The sequence below is a fragment of the Mandrillus leucophaeus genome, unplaced genomic scaffold (assembly GCF_000951045.1).
Source record: "Mandrillus leucophaeus isolate KB7577 unplaced genomic scaffold, Mleu.le_1.0 Scaffold742, whole genome shotgun sequence".
NCBI classification, from domain to species: domain Eukaryota; kingdom Metazoa; phylum Chordata; class Mammalia; order Primates; family Cercopithecidae; genus Mandrillus; species Mandrillus leucophaeus.
Window position 1 is genome coordinate 399878 of NW_012108053.1, and position 26062 is coordinate 425939.

The window sequence follows — 26062 nt, forward strand, 5'->3', positions numbered from 1 at the left end:
GTATTGTGTAGTGTACTCTGTGTTATAAGTGTACTCTGTATTGTACAGTGTACTCTGTATTGTAAGTGTACTCTGTATTGTGTAGTGTACTCTGTATTGTGTAGTGTACTCTGCATTGTGTAGTGTACTCTGTATTGTGTTGTGTACTCTGTATTGTAAGTGTACTCTGTATTGTGCACTATACTCTATATTGTAAGTGTACTCTGTATTGTGTAGTGTACTCGGTATTGTACGTGTACTCACTATTGTGTAGTGTACTCTGTATTGTGTAGTGTACTCTGTATTGTAAGTGTACTCTGTATTGTGTAGTGTAGTCTGTATTGTGTAGTGTACTCTGTATTGTGTAGTGTACTCTGTACTCTGTATTGTAAGTGTACTCTGTATTGTAAGTGTACTCTGTATTGTGTAGTGCACTCTGTATTGTAAGTATACTCGGTATTATAAGTGTACTCTGTATTGTAAGTATACTCTATATTGTGTAGTGTACTCTGTTGCAAGTATACTCTATATTGTGTAGTGTACTCTGTATTTTAAGTGTACTCTGTATTGTAAGTGTACTCTCTATTGTGTAGTGTACTCTGTATTGCAAGTATACTCTGTATTGTGTAGTGTACTCTGTATTGTAAGTGTACTCTGTATAGCATAGTGTACTGTAAGTGTACTTTGTATTGTAAGTGTAATTGTATTGTACTCTGTATTGTATGGTGTATGGTGCTTTAACTTTTAGAACAGCGTATGTTGTGGTTTTTCATATATGTGTACATATACTTATATATATTTTAGTAATACATTTTGTATATTTATATATGTATGTATATATATATGAGGCATAATCTGCAGTCTTTTTATAAAATAAAATATTTTATACAATTAAACAGACTTCTCAATTATAACCAGAGTCATTAGAAACTAAAATCCATAACCATTTTACAGCAACCTTAGAAGGATAGAGCACAAAGTGCTTTTAATCTTTTCCCAAGAGATCAAGAGTTTCATTCACGTCTTCAAAAAATATTAAGTAATAATTTACATGAAATTAATTATTGAGGAAAAAATAGAAGAATTTTTAGAAAATTGAGAGAGATCATAAAATCTGATCTATAAACGGGTCCCTGTGCAATTATGTTTAGTACATCACCTGACTATGTGGTTAAAGTGGTCTTTTAATAAAGATGCAACACAGGAATCCAGGCTAGTTCTAGGATAATGACTAAGTGTTCAGTGGGGAGGGATGTTAAGTACTCTGGTTTATTGCATTCTGTTTATTGCATTTTGAATACCTTAAAATGACAATTTAATGTAGCTGAAATTATAAGAAATGTATTTTCCGCCAGCTACGTTTTAGTGAAAACCTATGAGATATGACTAGAGATCAGAGGCTAAGTCTTTATTACATTTATGGAAGTAAGAATGAATTTCTAAAAATGAAAGGGCAGCTCCCAGCTGTGGAGAGTTTTATGTTTGTTTTTAACAGACTTTCTACTTCTAAGCCATTACTCCCATGAAAGAGTTCCCTACTGTAGAGCAGACCCTCGAGGCAGATAATTTTAATCATAAACCTAAAAAAACATTGATTTGTTGACATTTTTGAAGGTTTAAATATAGTCTTCATATGACCTTAACCAGGATGAGGAAACCTTGGCCAGTCATGAAATTCTGACTGACTGGAGGGTAAAATCCTTCAGTGGAGCATCAGTCAAAAAAAAAAAAATTCATAGGATGAGGTGATTTTACATTTGTTTTTTAGAAATATAAATCTAAAATATTGTATTTTCTGGCTTTAAAAAGTAAGAACAGGAAACATAAAATCTATTAACTCTCATTGCTATTGGATGATTCAACCAAAATAATAGTTTATTACTGTTACTGATATTTATGGGAAGACAGAGAAAGAAACAAAGGTAATAAGAGAAAGAAACAGCTGTAATATAAGAAAGATAAATAAAATAAGAGAGTGAATGTAAAGATAGAGAGGACCAACCAAGAAGCAGGGAAGAGAGAAAGAAGGAACCACATGCTTAAAAACACAAAACACGGTCGGGCATGGTGGCTCACACCTGTAATCCAAGCACTTTGGGAGGCTGAGGCAGGTGTATCACGAGGTCAGGAGTTCAAGACCAGCCTGGCCAACATAATGAAACCCTGTCTTTACGAAAAATACAGAAAAAAAAAAGTAGCAGGGCATGGTGGCAGGCACCTGTAATCCTAGCTACTCAGGAGGCTGAGGCAGGAGAATCGCTTGAACCTAGGAGGCGGAGGTTGCAGTGAGTGAGATCGCACCACTGCACTCCAGCCCGGAAGACAGTGTGAGACTCTGTCTCAAAAACACACACACACACACACACACACACACAAACAAAAAAAAAACAGGTGTAGGTTTTTCTGAAGATAACAGAAAAAGCCAAAATAACAGTGGCTTAAACAAAATAAATCTTTATCCTCTATATAAAATTTCAAGCAACGAGGACACTGCCAGCATCATGGCCCCACAAAAAATGGCAAAGCTGGCTCATTCTGTCCTGTTGCCCAGCCCAAGGTAATACGATGCTGAATTATCAAAGATGGCTGCTCATTTGCTCATCAATCAAGTCCATGTTCTAACCAATCTTTGGGAGTAAAGGATAAAGAAAAGCATGCCTGGTTCCAATAGTCAAATTTCCCTGAAGTTGCGCACTTAGTCACATGTCCGAACCTAGATGTAAAAGATGCCAATAAATGTTAACATTATGTCAAGGTAAAATTTGGAGTTTCTGTTACTAAGTAAAAATTAAAACACAGACATTTCTATATATAATTTGTTCTCCTTGTCACCGAAACCCATCATTTATTCCTTTTTTCTGGAAACATAAAAATTAGTTCTTTGTTATAGTTATAACGAAGTAATATCTCCCAATTCCTCTAAACAGTCAGAATTTTTCTATTTGTATGTTTAATCATTAGATAACGTTTTAATAGTCAAATTTAATTTTCCCATGGAAGTTTGAAAGTTTTCCTTAGATACAGAAAAGAATTTCTGGAGATCTTAAAATTTACTTTGAGAGTACAATAGGATTTCAGTCAATTAACTATGTCTGCTCATATTCTTAGTATTGTCTTCCACAATTCAAATTTACAGCTGTAATCTATTGGTGTGATTAGCTAAAGCATCCAAATTTCATGTAATCTTTCAGTAAAGACAAATTGTTTAATGTAATTAAGTTGTCACTCCTTTGTAGGACACTGCATATTTTAAAAAAAAAAAGAAAAGTCTCATTTTTATTCTATATGCCCCTATTTAGAATTGAGAAAATAAGGCTATTTCTCTGTGTTGGGAATAACTTCTAAAAATTGTATCAATGAAAAAAATAGTGTAACTTAGAATTAAACTTATGTAATATTTACCAATATTGAAATGTATGATCAAATTCTAATGAATAGAATGTTGGATGATTTCCAAGGCTAGGTCATAACAGGGAATATTGTCTAGTAGGCTTTCCCTCTTTCCCAGGCATGAACCTTCGGAGCCCTGAGCTGCCATGTAAGAAGTCTAGCTAGCAATGCCATCATGCTGGAGAGATGATGAGCGAAAACTACATACAGAGTGAGACATTCAAGAAGCCCTAGTTGTGGAGTACAGCAGTTCTATGGGGGCTTGACATAACCATCTACTTTTCCAGAAAACCACATTGTCTAGGATGAGACAGTATGTGCCAAAGTTTATTGAATTCATTGATTCACTACCTATTTCTGCTAATTCACTTGATTAACATCTATTCAATAATGATCTGTAATCCATCCCTGGAAAATTTGAAATGTAAGGTGAAAAACTGAAGACCTGAATGGCACAGGCAGTATATTTATTTTTCTTTAAAAATAAAAGTATTTCATTCAATGGGCTGGGCGCGGTGGCTCACACCTGTAATCCCAGCACTTTAGGAGGCTGAGATGGGAGGATGGCTTAAGGCCAGGAGTTCGAGACCAGCCTGGTCAACATAGTGAGACTCCATCTGAATTTAAAAGACATTAAAAATAAAAAAAGAGAAGTATTTCATTCAATGATCAATACTTTGTGGCTTTGTGAGTTGCACTTACAACAAAGTCCTACTCTCATCTGAAGGAGAAGGAAATGTGATATCTAGAGGAGGCAGAAATCCAGTGGAAATAATATGGTTTCAAAACCCTTTCATGTATACCGTCATGTGTTACTTAATAATGGGGATACATTCTGGGAAATGAGTCATTAGGCAACTTTGTCATTGTGTGAACATGATAGAGTGTACTCATGCAAACCTGGATGGTATAGCCTAATACCAACCTACACTATAAGGTATAGCCTATTGCTCCCAGGCTTTAAATTTATACAGCATGTTACTGTATTGAGTACTGTAGGCAACTATGGCACAATGGTATTTGTGTATCTAAACACAGAAAATTACAATAAAAATATAGTATTATAATTGTATGGAACCACCGTCCTATAGGTAGTCTGTCATTGACCAAAACATTCTTATGCAGCACGTGACTGTATTTTTTTATCCAAACTCCACAGCAGTCCTCTAAGGATTAAAAGAAGGTTTTCTTTACACTCCAGAGATGAAAAACCTGAGATTCAAAAAGGCTAAGTGGGTCCTTGTTCAAATACCATTTCCTTTAAGACCATCATAACTAGGTTAAATCTCTCTTTCATGAGTATTTGTAACACCATGTGTCTTTTCACTGCAGTGCTTAAAATATTTATAATTTACATTGTGTGACTTAAACATTAAACTTGTCTTTTCCACAAGATCGTACACTTTACTGGAGCAGGGGCTGAGTCTTCTTTTGCTCACTCTTGTATGTCTAGTTTGTTGTAGGTATTAAGTAATATTTTATGAATTAAGTCATGCTCTCCAATTATTTTATCAAATACCCTAAAAGTGCCAAATCATTGATGTGAGTCTGAACCTCCAAATCTCTAACTCTTCAAAAGGTTTGAAAGGACCTTATTTCAGGGCTGTTTGTGGTAAAAGGTCACGGAATCTCACAAGACTTTTTAAAATGCCTTCCTGCTGAACTAGAATTCAGATTTTTAAATTCAGTCACCAGATGGAGCAAGATAATCACAAACAAATCATAAACGTGGTGACGTGTTTCAAAGAAAGTGTTTTCGTTTATTCGTTTACTCAATTATTTATGCATTTTTAACAAATACATTTCAGTACCTCCTAAAATGACATTAGGTGCTATAGAGAATAAAATGAAATTCATGTACTCAGGATCTTTATAATCAGTTTTAAGTGACCATAGAATTATATGTCATTTTTTGAAATGAAAGATGACAACAGATGATTAAGTTCCAAAAGCATTGTGCAGGGAATTCATCTATTAGGCATTCATTGAAAACCGAAGTGGTTAGATACAGTTTCATGGAAAAAGACATGCAAAAGCAGGATAAGTCACACACTTACTATGGAAACTGCAGGCATGATTGGGGCAACTACTTAGTGTGTGGTAATGCAGTTAGGAGAGGGAATGTGATGACAATAATGAATAAGCAAGCAAAAGCAAGATTGTGAAGGCCCTTATGTTCTCATCATCCTGAAGTCTATTGGAAGCTATGGCATAATTTTCCTGTTGGTAAGTCATATGGAAATAATGCAGATTGTCTAGTAGACATCTGTAGATGTCTAGTTCATTGTATGAAGTAATATTTTATGAATGAATTAATTCATACTCTTCATTTGATGAAATAATACCCTAGAATGGGATAGGGCAGGGTGAAAATGGCTTACAGAAGACAAGGAGATGAGCTATGAGTATTATAGACAATACAGATACAAGATATCAGAACATAGAAGCTACAGTTCTTTATTTAGTGAATACTGTGAGGTGAAGAAGAATGAGTAAGACACAGAAATATAATGTGAGTCCTAGAATTCTTATTCAGAGGTTAGGAAGAAGATGGTGCCATTTACCAAGGAAGAAAAAAAGAACTGTAGATTATACAAATTTGTGGGAGAAAATAAATCATTCAGCTCAAGTACATATAAGTTAAGGTGTTAGTGAAAGATGCAATCATAGATATTCATCAGACAGTTGAAATTTAAAAATAAAATAGAGAACGTATAAATAGAAGGCACAAAAAAGGATTGATATCAAATGAGACAAAAAGGGAAAAGATACATCATTGAAAGTCAACAGCACATCAGAGATATTTTGTGACAAAAATTTAAATTAAGTCACACAGGATCAATACATAGTATGAGAACAGAAAGATGAGGAGGGAATCATGGAGAAAACTAACAGGGCTTGAACAGAACTAGAGGAGACTGAGAAGAATTGGCCCAGATACATGACAATAAACTTGTGAGGGTAATGACCCCAAAACGAAGGGAGGACAGAATGTGAAAGAGGAAATAATCAACAGCATCAGGTGCTGATGCTGAACGTTCAAATAATGTAAGGACTGAAAGAAAAACGTTGAATGTGGCAGCTAGGATATTACTGGTGACCATCATGAGGTCAGTTTCAGTTAGGTAGCAGAGGAAGAAGGTGGATTTCAGTAAGTTGAAGTGGAACTGGCAGGTGAGGAAACCAGTTCTTCAGTGAGAAGAGATTCTTTTTCAAAAAGCTTGACTATAGAGACACTGAGATCTAGGCTAGTGAGGAGTGTGTGGCAAACGAGGGGTCTTTTATTTTAATGTGGAAGAACATAGAATGTATTTTTGGGGGGAATATAAACTGGTAGAAAGAAAATTATTGATTTCACAAGATTCCTAAAGAATTAGGAAGAGATGGGATCCAAATTTCAGGAAGAGCTACGTATTTCAAATAGAAGACTATAAAATTGAAGCAAAGTTGTTAAATGTGACTCCTAATATCATAAATATCATAAATTTGTAGGCAGTAACAGAGGAAATACCTGCCTGATAATCTCAATATCATCAATAAAATTGAAGGCACAACAGAAAGGATTTGTCAGTAAGTTAAGCAAGAATGGGAGAAATGGGTCTGTAGAAAAGAAGCACAGCACAGTGGGGAGGGGGAGGAGGTATGAGCAATGAGAGGGTAGATGGAATGAGGATCTTCTATTTTTGGTGTTGGTAGAGTTGATTCTGTCAATCAGAATGGATGACACACAAGCATTAAATCTTGGAAGCTCTCTCTGGGCTAGATTTCAACACTTGCTTATAGCTTGGGGAGAACCAGAGTAGCCGCAAGGGAAAGGCTTGGTTACCTAAGCTATTAGCATAAGGAAGCCTTAAGATAGCAAATGACAATTTGTCAAATTGCATGGAATTCCTTCATTACTTTAATAATTGATATGGTCATACCTGTATATACTGACGGAATATCAGCTGTTAATGTTGGCCAAGGATAACAAAGGGAATCAGGCCTGCAGATTTTGGTTATTAGTTGTTTTCTATGCCACTGGGCAAAGAGATACTGGACACAGTGGTGGACAGGGTGAGCCTAGAAAATAAATGTTAGTTTGCAGTACAGTGATTAATTTGAAATCTTTTCTCGAGATTCCCAAAGGACAGTGAAGAAGTTGTTTTATGACTCATCAAAGTTTATCTCTGGATGGAAGGATGTATTAGTCCATTCTCGCACTGCTCTAAAGAAATGTCTGAGACTGGGTAATTTAAAAAGAAAAGACATTTAATTGGTTCATAGTTCTGCAGGATGTATGGGAAGCATTGCAGCTTCTGCTTGTGGGGAGGCATCAGGAAGCTTCCAACCATGGCAGAAAGCAAAAGGGGAATGAGGAGCTTCACATGGTCGGAGCAGGAGGAAGCGGGGAAGGTGCCACACACTTTTAAATGACCAGATCTCAAGAGAATTCACTCACTATCCCGAGAACAGCGCCAGAGGTGAATCCACCCCCATGATCCAGTTACCTCCCACCAGGCCCCACCTCTAACACTGGGGATTACAACTCAACGTGAGATTCAGGCAGGGACGCAGATCCAAACCATATCAAAGGGCTAGGTCAATAAAGTCATAGTTGCAATAGTAACTATGCCTAATAATGGTCCTCATAGTCAAGAGAAATAAACATTGCTTATCTACCCATCCTCACACCTTAAAGCTTGTCATTACCAATTACAGCATCAGCTCCAATTATTTTTTATGTCTAGCATCCCATTCTAGGAAAAATACTTCTTTTTAGCAAATTCCTTCTTATACTCCCATTCACAGATTATATTCAACACACTGACCTTACCATTTCTTCAGTGTCTACTCCCTCAATCTGTGTCTACCTTTCTTCTTACTCAGCTTAGATTTCATTCTATGGCCCTGCATTAAAATAACCCCCATGCAAATACGTTCATTTCTTTTTACCCTCCTCTGCTCTGAAAGAACTTACATGGTAAAACCTATTAATTACAACCCTCTCCCTACTTCCTCTTTTACTTAAGTAGCTAAACCTACTTGGAGGAAAAAAAACCACAATCTTGCTAATTTGTCATACTTTAAATTCACAGTAGCAAATGCATAGCATATTTTTACAATTGCCAGATAAAGCTACACTTCCCTAATTCATTTACCCCCAACTCTACCATACTACTAACCATTTCACACATTCCCCTCTCTGCTCAATCATTTAAAGCCTCCTTCCCCTTCTCAATTTAAGCTTATGTCATTACTTTTTCCTTCATTGGCAACTCAACATGTGTAGAGCAAACTATAGAGTCAAATTAGTCTTGAAAATTTATTGAAAGTTAACACATTGGAGACTGACATACCATCTCTTACATTTAATACAACTAGGCTTTCTTCTAGCATTGAAACTGTTTCTTTAGTTACATATACAGCCTGCATTCACAGTCCATGTTGTACCAAAATTATCTGTCTTTAAACATTATATGTTCCACAGCAAGTGGTATATGGGAAGTGACTTCACCCGGGAAAAGAGTAGATTCACCTTTCCCATCTCACTCTCACTCTAGGGCATAAACTCATTGAATAAAATGGTAGGATAAATATTTACCCTATATAAATTTATATTTCTATATATTTTCAGTCTCTTAGTTTGTTTCTTTTTTGTTTTTTTGTTTTTTTGTTTTTTTGTTTTTTGAGACAGGGTCTCGCTCTGTCGCCCAGGCTGGAGTGCAGTGGCGCAATCTTGGCTCACTGCAAGCTCCGCCTCCCGGGTTCACGACATTGTCCTGCCTCACCCTCCCGAGCAGCTGGGACTACAGGCGCCCGCCACCGCACCCGGCTAATTTTTTGTGTTTTTAGTAGAGACAGGGTTTCTCCGTGGTCTCGATCTCCTGACCCCATGATCCGCCCGCCTCGGCCTCCCAAAGTTCTGGGATTACAGGCGTAAGCCACCGTACCCGGCCCAGTCTCTTAGTTTTCTGATATGTGACAGTCTGAGCTGCTGAGTGTGAAATTATTCTTTATTTTTTAATTTATTTATTTGTTTTTTACGACAGAGTCTCACTCTATCACCCAGGCTGGAGTGCAGTGGTGCAATCTCAGCTCGCTGGCTCACTGCAACCTCTGCCTCCCGGGTTCTAGTGATTCTCCTGCCTCAGTCCCCCTAGTAGCTAGGATTACAGGTGTGTGCCACCACGCCCAGCTAATTTTTGTATTTTTAGTAGTGACAGGGTTTCACCACGTTGGCCATGCTGGTCTCAAACTCCTGACCTCAGGTGATCCGCCCGCCTCGGCCTCCCAAAGTGCTGGTATTACAGGCGTGAGCCACCGTGCCTGGCCAAGTGTGAAATGTTAATACATATTATATAATAGATGTATTATGTGATCCCACTGTAAAACACGATGTGTTTCCTGCTTCTTATTAAATTTAATAGTCCATTTAAAATGCTTAGTACAGTGCCTGGCATACAGTAAACCATAAATGTTAGCTATTAGTAGCAGTCATTTTAGTACAAGTGTTAATATTCAAGAGTCGATGTTACAGCCAAGGAGAGAGGATATAGGCAATGAAGATAAATGGTGGCATAGCGTAAGTGCTAAATAACTATTATAGGTGCTTAGAGCAGAAAGAGATCACCATTAGCTGCAACATCAATGATTAGAGTTGAAATGTTATGCATGAAAATACGTGAGGTTACAAGAAAAAGAAAGCCAGCAGCTGTGAACCAACAGTTCAGATAAAATACGAGACAAAATTGGAGATAATTTCTAGACTAATTCCAGAAAGATAAACCACAAAATGAAAGGTTATATGCATACACATTATCGTTTACAAGAAATGTTCACCTTCATTATATAATTTAATTTTCATGAGACTCAGTTGATAGAAGGGTAGGTGTTTCTATTTTAATTTTACAATGAAGAAACTGTCCCTTAGAGACTTGCTTACTTTCTTAGACTCCTTCTGCTCAGCAATAGAACCTGAAGAAGAGCTAAATAGTGGTTCTCTGACTCTAAGCCCAGCATTCTAGCCATTGTATTCTTCCTGTTTTGCCTGAAACAATAATTCAAGGAGAATACATGTGCTGTGATAGTAAGTGCCAGGCTTAATATATTGCTTAAAGTACTTTGTTGTGTTGACAAAGTCCATTTAAAAAGAATGAGGAAATCTTTAAAAGTTGTACAACCATCAATACTGTTTTTCCATTAACTAGACACGCTGGTATCATCTTAATTCAAATATTTGTAAGCAGAAAAGAGATGCTCATTTTCATTCACAATGCTTTCTGTACCCCATCTGGCACAAGCAATTTCCTTTTGTTTGCCTTTAAACTGTGTTATAAAGAAATTAATTTTACCCGGAGGGCTTTCACTATAAATCTCACAACTTTCATTCTGGTTAATTTCTCAATTTCATCATCGGTAACAAATTATTCTTGTGGGGGGAGTTGTGCTTGTCAGTTTCTCTAGTTTAGCCCATCGGATTTTTTATTAGATCTTGCCATTAACAAAATTCTTTGTTTTCTTTCCAAAGTTGTCAACAGCTATTTTAATTATTTTATCATAAGGACACATTTTACATTGGTGTATATTTATTAATTGGAAAATTACCTTTTCAAATTAGTTTATAATGAGAATGATTATGTTTATTGTCACTTAGACAAGTGGTTGAATGAAAAAAGAATCAATTTAACTTAATGTTTGTGATTAATAACTAAAAATATAAATGTGTACCTCATAATTATTTAACCATACTTCTTGTGGAGTTTTCTCTATGATTTTAATAAGTAATTAGAAAAGTCTACTGATGCATAACCTCAGATTCCTAAAGGTCGCTGGTCTTTGGGAGACAGAAGACAAAAAAATAGAACAATGCTATCACTATTATTAATTCTTTCTTGATTCACTACTCTAAGTTGGGCTAGACTTGTCATCAGTAATATAAAGGTTGACAAGATATAATTCCTGGCTTCAAAGAAGTCATGGTCTAAAAATGTCACCCTTTCAACAGCTACCACTTTTTCACCATTTTTTGCATTATGCCGACTTCCAGGCTTTTTCACAAGAAGTATAAATCCTATCAACTTTGGAAGAAAAATGCATAGTAAGAACAGTGAAATTCACAGAAGTTACTTACTAAAGGTTATAGAGCTACTAAGTAGTATAGTAGACTGAGGAATTGAACCTCTCTCTCTCTCTCTCTCTTTCTCTGTCTCTCTGCCCCCCCTCCCCGCCGCCTCCCTCTCCCTCCCCTGCTGACATCCCCCCTTCACTCCTACTCCTCACCTTTCTTTCACTACCTTGGCATAAGAGCTATATAGTTAGCAGTGGCCGGACAACCATGCTATAAAAGCAGGAGAGAGTCACTGCCTCACTTTTCTTGGTCTCTGCCACTCAGAAAGACCTGACCTTGAATATTAGTCAAAGAAAACCCCATACTCACTGAGATCACTATTCCTCTCACATATATGGTCTTTCAAACATCCTGGAGGTGATGCTAGTTCACAAATCATGAGGCACTGCTGAGGCATTTGGTCAGCACTTCCAGATGGCATCATGATCTAAGTCTAGAGCCAAGGCTGGTCAAACTCCAATGGCAGTGTCTTCTGAGAAACCACACAGGATATCATGTCCAATCTTTAGTTCAGATAAACAGGCATTTTCGACCTCTAACTCTGCTAAAACCTGAATCCAAAAAGCAGGAATAAATGGAAGATTAAAACAATGTCTTCCCTCAGAAATTCTAAGGAGAAACACATCATAAGCTCATTTTGATGAGGATTAAGAGCAAAATAGAAAGTTATTCAGAGATAACATGTAAAAATTATTTTTCTTATTGGAAATGTCCAAAAAGTCAATATCGTCAGATGTACAAGAATGCTCTGTCTGGGTTGATGTGGGATGATGGTGGTAGTATCACAGGAAAGATTGTAATTTAAAAAATGTTTTTTTAAAAACAATTTATAAAAAGATTTGTCAAAATAAAATTAGAGAGGTGTCTTTTAAAAGTACATACTGAGGGAGATTAGATTTAAAGCCTGCTTTAGTTTAATCAGCTGCAAACTGTGATCCCCAGCAATTTACCTACTTCTCTTAGACTCAATTTCTTCATCTAAAAAGAAGTAGTAGTAATGATATCTGCTTTTCATGTGTGTCTGATGTTTGAATGAGGTAATGAGGGTTACGTGCTTAGCACATATTACTGAGAGGCAGAATGTACACATGTAAACAGAATTAGTATTTAAATTTGCAAAAACACAGACAATTTACTTTTGGAGAGTCTGATATTCTGTAGGATACAGAATATCAGGCTGCTTTGACAATTATTGTAGATGAATATTTCAGTATTTATCTGTAGGAAAGGGAACAGAACATCAGAAGTGTCTGAAGTTTTATAATCCTATGATTGATGGAGTATCAGGTATTGATACTTTTTGGTTTTTTATCATAAAGTTGTTCTGAATTCTTCAAGCTGGAATACCTCACATATGCAAGATAAAACTATGTTTACATAACCTAGACCAGCATGCTCTTCTATCCTGAGTGGATTATAGTTACTCTGAAATTGCTTGTGTCACTGTGTTAATGTGGGTTTCACAGCAGGGACCTTAACTTCTATTTGTGAATTTGTAGCGCCTGACACAGAGCAGGTGCTCAATAAGTGCCTGTTGAAGGGAAATTGATAACTTCCATTCATTTAAACATTATACATTTTACTTTTTCAATATATACATTTAGGACCTCATTTTGATTTCTTATCACAACAAAATAAAAATTACTGAGGAAATCACACAGCTGGAGAAATTGATGTAATTAGTGTCACTTTAAATTCATAAACACCATGATCACCGGCCTGTAGTAGGTATTCACTAGCACCCTGTAATCCTACTGTATTTCTCCAAGTAGCTTATTTTTCTGTTTTCTACTTAGCTGCTTTTTACTGCATTTTGTACACTGCCCACCACCACCACTGTATTGAGATGATGTTGCCTCACAGTTCACAGATAAAGCATAAGCCATTGTTTTGGAGTTCTTCTTCCCATCACCAAATCAACAAACCTATCTGACTCTGCACTCATCTCCTTCTGCCCTTTAAATTCAATGGAGAAGGCATCTCCCTCCCAACATTCAACAAAGGTGATTCCTTTCCACATCCATGTCCTTTTGCCATTCACCTTTTGAAGGGCTTTGCTGCCTGATTATTCTACCTCTCTTGTGCATCACCAATCTCTCCATCTACACTAAGTTATTCCCACTAGCATGCAACTGCTGTTTACCATAGTCCATCTGGGAGCAATGTTTCCTGCCTTCCTCTTTCTCTGTTCCCTTTCTGGACCAAACTTCTTACAAGAGTTGCCACATCATGCTGTTTACACTCCTCCTAGCTGTTCACTCTTCAAATTCATTGCAGTTTCTCTTCCACCCTCACCATCTCTAAGTAACTGTTCTAGTTAAAGTCTCCAATGACCCCCATGTTTTCTGCTCTCACTGAACCCTCAACAGTTCACCATTCCTTCATGAAATACTCTTCTTTCTTGCCATCTACAATACCACTTTATTTTAACCTTCCTCCTATCCGCATACTCCTTTAAAATAAATTCTGAATATAAGCACTTATTACCATCCCCACTGCTGCTTCCCTACTTCAAAGCATAATCGTTTCTTTTCAAAATTTTTGCAATTGACTTCTAACTAGTATTACTACTCTACTCATTATCCTTACCTGTTAATAGCCTTTTCCTTACTCATCAGCATTAAAAATCCTCATAGCTCTCTGCCTTACTCAATTAAAAATCCAGAGTGATTACCAGGACCCATAACGCTATACCCAACCTGGCCTCTGGTTACCTGTCTGACGTTGTTACCTTTTACCATCTTCCCCATTCCTTGGGCTCCAGACTTAACTAGTCTCGTTGCTGTTCCTGCAGGTTCCAGGAACCTTCCCATAAGGGCATTTATATCTCCTGTTTCTCAGACTAGAACATTCTTTGCCTGGATATCGGTAGGCTTATTTCCTTCAGTTCTTTGTTCCAAAATCACCTTATCACAAAAGACTTTTCTCCTTACCCCAAAATATTTTTCTTTCACAGCTTTTATAAAAATATGCCATGATATACATGCATTGTTTATTGTCATTCCCTATACTAGCATATAAGCTCCAGGAGAGTGGAGACTTGGTCTATTTTTTTACTGCTGATTCCTCAGCTCTTGGAACAGTCTGATACTTAGTAATTATTTATTAAGTAAATGGTAAATTGAATTTTTTGTTTACTTGCATACTTTTACTGGGTTATAAACCCCACGACAGCCTATCAAAAAACTATATAGCTAATTAAATTATCACAGAGGCTACTGAAAATTCTCAATATACTTACTTGGTACTTCCACTCAATTTTCTTAACAGAACTAAATTCAATATGTTAAAACTAAACTCGTTATTCTGCCCATCAGACTATGTCTTCCTGACATTACTATTTCCATTAATGCAGTGTGATCCTCTCAGTCATACAAATTTAGATATTTAAGCCTCTTTTTACCTTTTATGCTTCTCCTTTATTGCTGTATTTGCATCAACAGATGCCAAATTTTTAATTATTACTTCTGTAAGGACACTTTGCCTCTTTGTTTCCATTCCCACTGCCACACGGTAGTTTAGACTTTTTGGCTTGAATCTGTCTTAATCATTACCAACTCTTCTCCTGGTCTTCACTTCTGCATTCTTTTGATCATGTTATTAACTAATTAATCACTCTAAATCATAACTCTCATATTCAAATCCTTAATTGTCTATCCATTACCCAGTTCAGCTGCAGGGAGCATATAATTTATTATCCAAATGAGTACATTTTTCAGAGTTAAAAGGATACTATTATTCATTACATTGGGACGACACATATGAACTGGAATTGGCCAAGCAAACCAAAAAGCATGGTCATTTTAACTTCCACAAGGACTGTTGATTGCTTACTCAACAATCATTCCTCCCTTCTTTCTGAAAAAAAGGAGGAGGATTTACTCCTCCTAAAAATGATTTAGTGATATAAATTGAATTTTCTTAGCCAACATGGACATTGCATTCCTTTATCAGCAACTGATTTAGGAAGGAGCACATAATCTAATTCTAGCCTCTGAAAAGTGGAGGTAGTTTGTTTCAGGAAAAGAGATTCCCGAAAAAAGATTATGGATACACTTCTTATCCTTACTCTGGTTGACATCTTGTCTGCATGTAATCCCTGAAGCTTCAGTAACCAGTTCATGATCATGAGGTGAACTAGCGGAAGACAAAGCTGACATCCTAGCCTATCTGAGAGAAAAATGAAGATAACTTGGTTCTTTACTTATATTATTGAAATACTGAATTAACCAAAACTGTGGGTAACTTGCCTCTAAATGCAGGATATACTCTTCTGCTAGTGTGAGATAATATATTTTCCCTTATTGTTTAAATGAATTAAAGTGGAGTTTTCATTACTTGCTGCTGAAAGCATTCCATTTGATGCAAGCTAAACATATGTCTGCCTCTTTCTTACTCTCGCTCTCTCTCTTTCTGGCTTTCAGTATTCTTTACCTACAGCTTCTTCTTCCTTCTTATCTAAAACCTGTTTCAGTATACTCTACTTTTTAGAGGAAAACCAGAATCTATTTTTAATATACTTTAATTTTTATAGTGTGTTTATTACAGGTTGCCCCTCATTTCAGAAATACTTTCTGTTCATTTTCTGAAAGCTAAAACCCTCCAGACCTACCCATCTCAGATATTATCTCCTCATGAAAGTTTACTGATTCTTGAAATGAATCTTATCCTTGTGTCTTTTAAACCTATATTGCAATAAATTCACATTTCTCTCATTACACTGATTTAACCACATCCTACAGTTTTATGCACAATGCTAAATCTTCTACCTATTTATACTCTTCTCAGTATGCTTTAAATATCTGACACAGAATTTTGCTTATTGAGTAAATAGCTATTAAAATTGATATTTTGAAAACATTTCACAATGTACAGTTATTAGTGAGTTAAGTAGTAATACTGTTTGCTATAATTTGCAAGGTGCCACACTAAGAAAAGTATGTCCTTGTCCTCAACTTAGTATTTTAAAACATAGAAGAGGGAAAAAATAAGTATCTAATAATTAACATATTTTTGGTTGGCAAACAGATGCTACAAATAATACATCTTTTACATGCATCTGCCCTAGGTAACTAGTTTGCCAAAGTAATTTTATTGTCAGTGCATTTCTACAATATATATTGAACACTTTGAAGAGATAAATGGAAGCTTGCCATATAGGATGCCAAATTCAAAACTTCATTCTTTACTGAATTAAAAAGAATAGAGGGGAAAGAGAGAAATATGATCAGTTTATGGTTATACTTCTTACTCAGATGAAATGCCTCTGCACTAGCATGTTAATATTTCAATCAGACTTGAAAGTCTGTTCCTGTTCCAGTTCCTTTATTTTAAATAACTGAATTTACCAAGAGAGACAAAGGCAGGGAGAGTCAGGAAAGGACTTATATTGATGGAGTGGTTAATATATGTCCAGGCACCATACTAAGAACTTTACATATGTCATCTTATTTTATCCTTAGTATAATCCCCCAATGTAGATATTTTTATCTCCAATTTACTAACAAGAAATCAGATGCACGGAATAGTGTCCACCAATATAGTTAGCAAACGACAGAGCCAAGATGTGAACCCACATAATCGATTAACTAAACCCAGGTCACCTTCACCATATATGCAAATATCTTAATATTTTTGCTTAAAGGTCAAAAGCTATGTTTAGTAATAGAGAATTTTCAGGATGTAAATTAAGGAATTCACAACTTAGTAGATGAGGCAAATGCTTGTGAATAATAAAATATAAAGAAAAATTCAGTAAAACCATAAAGAGTTCAGAAATGAAATACTACAATGTCTGAATTTAGATTTGGGCTATGTATAGGTTATGTACAAAGTGAGTGCAGAAAGCACAAGCACGAGAGTGCAGAGAGGGAGACAGGGAAAGGCAAGATACCAATAAACAGTGCATTAATAAATAGAAACGTCCAGGGGCAACTGCTGCTTAATTCTGCGAGGAGCCTCTGAGGAGTTATGTGGAATGCACTTTAAAATTGCTCCACCTGGGGATTGAGAAGCTGAGATATTTATCTATTCACTTACATCTTTCATTGTTTGAGGGTTATCTCTGGGGTCTGTTATATCCTCAGCACATCAGGGCTTCCCTGCACTACAAGCACTGCACTGGGGAAAGTCCTCAGGCAGAGGAGCAGAGACAAAAGCCCTTGCGCTGAAAAATTGTCCGACCACACATGCACATGCATGACACCTGTCCACGGCTCAGAAGGGAAACAGGATGAGCAACAACACAGTCAGCTATGCATGGGAATGTAAGGGAGTTTAAGGAGCGTTGAGGCAATCAGGGCAGGAATCACAGAGGAGATAACATTTGGGTGGGTAGAAGTGAACTCAACAAGGTTTGGCAACAGGTAAGGAATAAGAGGCAGGAAGTGGAATTGAGTTTTACTCAATTTCAGCCCACCCTGACCACCCAATTTAAAATGGCAACACTTTCTTCCCACCATCCCTCACCACAATTCTTTTTTTTTTTTTTTTTTTGGAGACAGAGGCTTGCTCTGTCACTCGGGCTGGAGTGCAGTGGTGCAATTTTGGCTCACTGAAACCTCCATCTCCCGGGTTCTAGCGATTCTCGTACCTCAGCCTCTGGAGTAGCTAGGACTGCAGGCACACACCATCACGCCCAGATAATTTTTGTACTTTTAGTAAAGACGGGGTTTTTCCATGTTGGCCAGGCTGGTCTCAAACTCCTGACCTCAAGTGATCTGCCTGCCTCAGCCTCCCAAAGTGCTGGGATTACAGGCATAAGCCACCAAGCCCAACCCCTCACCACAATTTGATCCCCCTACTTACATCATGTACTTGTTTTCCGTAGCAAATTTTGTTCACTGATATATCCTAAGTACCTAGAAGAGTGTCAGACACTTCAAAGTTGTTTGATAAACATTTGTTGAACAAAATAATGAACTTGAGCATTAAGCTCTTCAGTTAGTAGATGGCTATCTATAAGTATAATGAAGATGATGAATCTAAAAAGAGAAGGAAGCATGAGAAAGAAAATGAATGAATGCAGTTTGGTGCCCAGTTGAATCCACTGGATCCCTATTGAGACATCAGTCATGTTTCTGCACACTGGAAAAGAAAGAAGGGCAAGGAATCTATGTTTTGTTGTCACTTTGTTTTTGCTGTTTAACTTTATATTCAGCATCATGCATTTGGTACATTTTCAAGGATCTTTTTTCTCAGTAAATCATCTGTATTTATAGTATTAATATACCCCGGCGGACATAATAATCTCACATTTTTCTGGCATCATCTATCCTCAAGGGCCTCTAAGCTTTTGTGCTGAAAAGTTATTTTTCTTATGGTTTTGCATTTACTTCTTTAAACTGAGAGCATCTGTCATAGGAGCTGATTCTGCTTGGCAGCTCCCACTCACTCAATAGTGCCCTTAACATCACTACCAGACTCAGAAATCTGCTTTCTTTGTGTCTTATTTTTCTGAGCTAAACTGTCACATGATTCTCCTCTGATCATATATGCTGGGTGGAACTATGAGATACAAAGTCTTCAAAAGTGGAGTCTGTGCTTTGACTTTGTGTCATAGGCAGTCTTAAAAGCAATATTATCCTGTAGCTAGTACTGGAACTTATGCTAGTTCTTGGAAGATCAGACATACATTAGAAACGCTCATGTGATAGCCAATGACTGTTTCTGATATTTAGGTTTACATCTGCTTCTACCCAATGAGATGAAATTCGCTCATATAGATTACAATAATTTGGAAATTTTCTTGATTATGTTGATATTTACCTTTGTACTAATGATAAAGAAATGGTTTGTTAGGCAAATTAATAGAGTAAAACCATTGTGAACAGTATGCTTAAAGTTTGTAACTAATTCAAAGAAGAAATTACTTTCAGGCAATCTCAAGTAATTTAAAAAGCATCATTTGCATATAAATACACAGGATGATAGGTTAATTACAATTGTTTTTATATATTCATTGAACCTATTTCCCAAAAGCATTCTCTTAAACCACATTTTCATATTATCTAGTTTCCTTGAAAGTAAAACAAGGAGGGGCTTTTTAACTTTTAAGTTGAGTGGTACATGTGCAGGCTTGTTACATAGGTAAACTTGTGTCATGGGAGTTTGTGGTATAGATTATTTTGCTATCCAGGTATTAAACCTGGTAGATTTGTCACTAATTCTGCTTCCACCCAATGAATGAGGTTTGCCAGCAGTGTGTTCATCAGTCATGAAGCGACGTCATCAGATCACAAAGTCAAAAGCCCAATTAAAAGTCTCAACATTTAAAAATTCCAGATTTTATAGAGTTGTTTAAAGAAAAAAAAAAAAAAGAGTGAGCACTGAAGGAATATTATTTTAGCCAGGCATTGCAGTCCTTTCATGGGCTACAGTGCATTGAGAGGGAGCCATCTCCACGTTCTAGACTTGGGCAAAGCAAGGCTTTGAAGGGACCCCATGCCCTTAGGTGGTAGAGGGCCAAGTATATAAAATATTGGCACTTTTTGATGAATTTCTCCAAGTGTCTCATTTTCTGATCACTGATGTTTACATTGCTTATTTCACGTTGCAAACACTAGCATCTTTTTATCCTAATAATAAATGTTAAAATGTACCTGTTTTGAATACTCAGTGACTGTGTTCCTTCTCCAATTATGATTCTGCCTCTACTTCAGCCAGGAGTCTTCCATATTGTTTGAAGGAAGAACTTGAAAAACATCTTTAGTGTTTTCCCTAGTAATCAATGTGTTGCTCTTAGTTTTTGTTAACTTTATGGCTAAAACTACATATAACACAACCCTTTGGTACACAGATTCCGTGAATGAGCTTGCTACTAAGAACAATTATTTATATCAATTTTTCTTTCCTTACAAACCCAATACTGATGGAAAATTGCAAGACATAGTGAAAACAATTATTGACTGGTACATTGGGATAGAATTAGAGAAATGGGAATTGGTTAGGCTTGCATAGGGCTGATCAGCATGTGCTATACAATGAGCAAAGCAATTCAGCTGTTTATGCTTGGCATAACTCAATTTTGTGTTGTTACCCCCACCTTTCAACAGCCCAGACACTTTCTGGTTCTGTTTCTCCAGAAACATATCTTGTCTTCTGCAGGGATGTGGGTGGAGATTGGGTACCTGAAAGATGGGAGTTTGGTTGACAACCTGGAGTAATAACTTCTCTTCATATAGATTTTCAAACCACTTTATTTTTCACTTACCTCATTGACTTTATCCTGTTCAATCTTTTGTGGTATCTGATGTTTCTAATTCTTTGGGCCTTTCCAAGATGCTATGGAGGGAAAAAAAAAAACTGCTTGCATTTTACAGTATCTCTCTCTACAAGCCCTTAGATTTAAATTTCTTCATTCTGATAAATCAGATACTATTGTGCCACCCATTTCCATGTCCTAATATTTTAGTTTAAAGCTGTGGACATCTAGAGTATGTGTTTATAGTATGTATCTTGTTCTTCTTGTTTGTGTGTGATTCTCCCTAGAAAAGGGAATTGAAACCTGAAGCTGAGCTTTGTTTTTTAATAATAGCTGAAGTTAATGAAAATAGGAATGAGGAGAATGCCATTCCAGGAAGGAAGAGCAATATGGTTTTAATAGTTTGTAAAATTATATGTGCGATAAACAGAATAACATCTCACCCAAAGATACCAATATTCCTAATCCCCAGAACCTGTAAATATATTACTTTATATGGCAAAAGGGACTTTACAGATATGATCAAACTGAGGATCTTCAGATAGTAAAATTGTCCTGCATTAGCCAAGTAGGCACAATGTAATCTCAAGGGTCATTTTAATGGGAAAAGGGAGGCAGGAGGGGTATTAGAGAAAGAAAGGACCAGAGGCAGAGGGCAGAGAGGAGCAAGACTCCTTGCCACACTGCCGGCTTTAAAGATGAAGGAATGGCCCGCAAGTCAAGGAATACAGGGGGCTTCTAGAAACTGGAAAAGTCAAGGAACTGAATTCTCCTCTACAGCTTCCAGAAGCAATGCAACCCTGACAAACCATTAATAACTTCTGACCACCAGAATTGTACAAGAATAAGTATTTGTTGTTTTTAGCTCCTAAGTTTGTGGTAATTCTTCACAGAAATAATAGGAAATTAAGGTACTATAGAGAGAGAATATAGGGGGAAAGGGTGAATAAATAATGAAGTGAAAGACAGTGAAGGGTCTGGTATGCCAAGTTAAGGAATGTAAATTTTATCCTGAGTGACAGTAATGACCATTTCAAGATTTTAAGCAGAAGGATTTTACAGTTAGTTGTTTTTTTCATTTGTTCATTTTTACTTTATAACAACCACTCTCACAATAATTTGGATGGCAGATAAATTGGAAGGGCCAAAACCAGAAGTTGGTAAATCAGTTGGGAGACTATCTATAATCTAGTCAAGAAATGCTATGTTCACAGGAAGATACAGAAGACCCGAACAGAATGATAACAAGTAATGATACTGAATCCGTAATAAAAAGTCTGCCAACAAAATCTAGGATTCCATGGCTTTACTGATGAATTCTACCAAACTTTTAAAGAAGAACTAACATCAGTTCTTCTCAACATATTCCAAGCAATTAAAGAGAATGGAATTTTTCACAATTCATTTTACAAGGCCAGCATTACTCTGATACCAAAACCAGAGAATGACACAACAGCAATAACGACAACAATTACAGGTCAATATGTCTGATGAACATAGCTGCAAAACTCTTCAATAAAATACTAGGAAACTGAATCCAACAACACACCGAAAAGATTACATAACATGATAAAGTAGGACTTATCCCAGGAATGAAAAAATGGTTCAATATATTCAAATCAATAAATGTGATACACCACATCTCACAGAATGGAAAAAAAAAAAAAAAACATAAGCTCACTCAATAGATACAGTAAAAGCATTTGATAAAACTTAACATATCTTCATGATTAAAAACTCCCAGCAATTAAACATAGAAGGAACATACCTCCACATAATAAAGGTCATATATGACAGACCCATAGCAAACATCCTGCTAAATGGGGAAAAGATAAAAGCCTTTCCTCTAAAAACTGGAATGAGACAAGTATGCTCACTTTCACTACTCTTACTCAACATATACTATAAGTTCTAGCCAGAGCGATTAGGCAAGAGAAAGCAATGAAGGGTATCCAAGCTGGAAAAGAGGAAGTCAAACCGTCCCGCTTCACAGATGACACAATTTTATATATAGAAAAACCTAAAGATTTCACCAGAAAACTCTTAGAACTGATGAAGAAATTTAGTAAAATTTCAGGATACAAAATTAACTTACAAAAACCAATAGTAGTCCTGTGCACCAATAATTAACTAACTGAAAAAGAAATTTAAAAAACAATCTCATTTACCATAGCTACAAAAAATACCTAATCAAGGAGGTAAAAAAAATCTCTACAAAGAAAACTATAAAACACTGATTTAAAAATTGAAGAGAACACAAAAAAAAATGAAAAGATATCTCATGTTCATGGAGGGAATTAATTTTTTTTTTTTTTTGAAATGGAGTCTTGCTCTGTTGCCAGGCTGGAGTGCAGTAGTGCAATCTCGGCTCATTGAAACCTCTGCCTCCCAGGTTCAAGTGATTCCCCTGCCTCAGCCTCCCGAGTAGCTGGGACTACAGGTGCCTGTCACCACTCCCAGCTAATTTTTTGTATTTCAGTATAGAGGGAGTTTCACCGTGTTGGCCAGGATGGTCTCAATCTCCTGACCTCGTGATCTGCCCGCCTTGGCATCCCAAAGTGCTGGGATTACAGGCGTGAGCCACCACACCTGGATGTGAATTAATATTTTTTAAATGACCATACTACCCAAAGCAATCTATTCAGTGCAATCACTGTGAAAATACCAGTGACATTCTTCACAGAAGTAGAAACAAAAATCCTAAAATTTGCATGTAACCACAAAGACCATGAAGAGTCAAAGAAATTATGAGCAAAAAATACAAAGGTGGAGGCATCACAGTATCTGATTCCAAAATTATTATATATAATAATAATATATAACTTTATTACATAATGTTATCATAACTTTAAAAAAACTCATAGGCCAATTCAACAGAATAGAGAGCCCAGAAATAAATTTATGTGTTCAAATCTAACTCATTTTAGACAAAGGTGCCAAGTGCAAACATTGGGGAAAAGACACCCTCTTTAATAAATGGTGCTGGGAAAACTGAATATCCATATGGAGAAGAATGTTTCTAGACCCTTATGTCTCAGCATAATTAAAAATGAACTCAAACTGGATTAAAGATTTAAGCATAATACCCAAAATTATAAAATTAATAAAAGAAACCATAGAGGAAATCCTTCTGGATATTGATCTAGGAAAAAATTTTATCGCTAAGACTTAAAAAGAAAAAACAATAAAAACAAAAAGACAAATGGGACTATACTAAATGTAAAAGCTTCTTTACAGCAAAGGAAACAACCAACAGAGTGAAGAGACAACTGGTAAATGGAAGAAAATATTTGCAAACTATTCATATGACAAGGGACTAATATCTAGAATATACAGGAAACTTGAACAACTTAACAGAAAAAAAACCTGCACAATTTTTTATTACAAAATGGGCAAAGTATCTGAATAGACATTTCTCAAAAGAAGACATATAAATGGCTAACGAGTGTATGAAAAAATGCTCAGCATCACTGATCATCAGGGAAATGCAAATCAAAATGACAATGAGACATAATCTCACCCCAGCTAAAATTTTTATTATCCAAAAGACAAAACAAAACAAAAAAATGCCGGAGAAGCTCCAGAGAAAAGGGAACTCTTATACATTGTTGGTGGAAATGTAAACTAGTACATCCATTATGGAAAACAGTATGAAGGTTTCTCATAAAACTAAAAATAGAACTACCACATGACCCAGCAATTCCACTAGGTATTCATCCAAAGGAAAGGAGATCAGTATATCAAAGAGGCACCTACAGCCTCATGTGTATTGCAGCACTATTCACAGTAGCCAAGATTTGGAGTCAACCTAAATGTCTATCTAAACAGATGGCAATGTGGTATGTATACACAATTAAATACTATCCAACCATTAAAAAGAATGAAATCTTGTCATTTGTGGCAACATGAATGAGCCTGGAGGACATTATCTTAAATGAAATGCCAGACACAGAAAAATAAATACCACATGTTCTCACTCATATGTGGGAGCTAAAAACAAAACAAAACAAAACAAAAACTTGAGGTCTTAGAAGTAGAGAACAGAATTGTGGTTATTAGAGGCGGGGAAGGGGGAGGGGAGGGGAGGATAGGGAGAGGTTGGTTAACAGATACAAAGCTACAGCTAGATGGAAGGAATAAGTTTTAGTGTTCTGTAAGACAGTATAGTAAACATTGTTAACAATTTAGTGTATATGTTCAAAAAGCTAGAAGAGATTTTTTAATGTTTCCAACACAAAAAATAATTAATGTTCAAGGTAATGAATGTGCTTATTACCCTGATTTGATCATTGCTCATTGTATACACACATCAAAATATCACTCTGTATCCCATAAATATGTACAATTATTTTATGTCAAATAAAAATAAAAGGAAAAAATTAATGCTATGTTCACATGGAGAAAAGGTTATAAAGGTACACTAAGGAAGTAAAATAACTGAGTAGATATGGAATGCTGAAAAAATGAAGGATTCTAAATGACTAAAATTCTGCCATTGAAAGGATACTTTTTATTTTTCTTGAAAGTAAAGAACAGAATAGAAGGATTGGATTTGTTAGAAGTAGGAGTTCACTTTTATATATTCTGTTTTTGAGGTGCCTATAAAGGCTTCCAGTTAGAAAGATATTCAATAGAGTTGGATGTGTGGGAAATGAATTAGGCTTTACAAAAACCAAAGACATAAAATGACAAAGAAGAAAGAGAAAGATTAATTTATAGAAATGTCCCACATATATTTTAACCTCATTTATACACATGAATTTAACTAATATTAATAAACTTAAGATTCCAGATACAAAGCTCTAGTCCTTATAATTTACCTGAGCTGAGATCCCTACTCAACTATTTTCTGGAAAACACTGCTCTGACATTTAGAAGTATATGAAATCTTATCTCTTACCTGTCCTGGTTAACAGCACACCACCACTTCAGTGTCAGAAAAGTCAATGTCATCTTCAACTCCTGCTCTCATTCTATTATCAAATCCATCATGAATTCCTGTCAGTTTTACTTCTCAAATATCTCTGAAATGTAACCCATCTACTCTATCGCCACTGCCATTTCTTTGGTTCAGATCCATATAACTTCCTCTTACCCCTTAATGAACATTTTTTCTTTCCAATCGATTCGCTGCACTTGCAGGTAAAGTACTTGATGATATCATGGCCCCAACATGGTGTTTAGCATCATGTCTCCACAGAAGATTTCTGAGGTAGGAAAGGGCCACCTGGTCTTCTCCTCTCTAATGAGAGAGCAGATGCCTTCACAGAAGCCCTACACCTCTGAGCACCTTGTTGGCCAGAAACAAGTCACGTACTTACTCCTTTACCAACCACTGAAATGGAGAAGTGTTTAGACTAATAATAATTAATGTTGTTAAC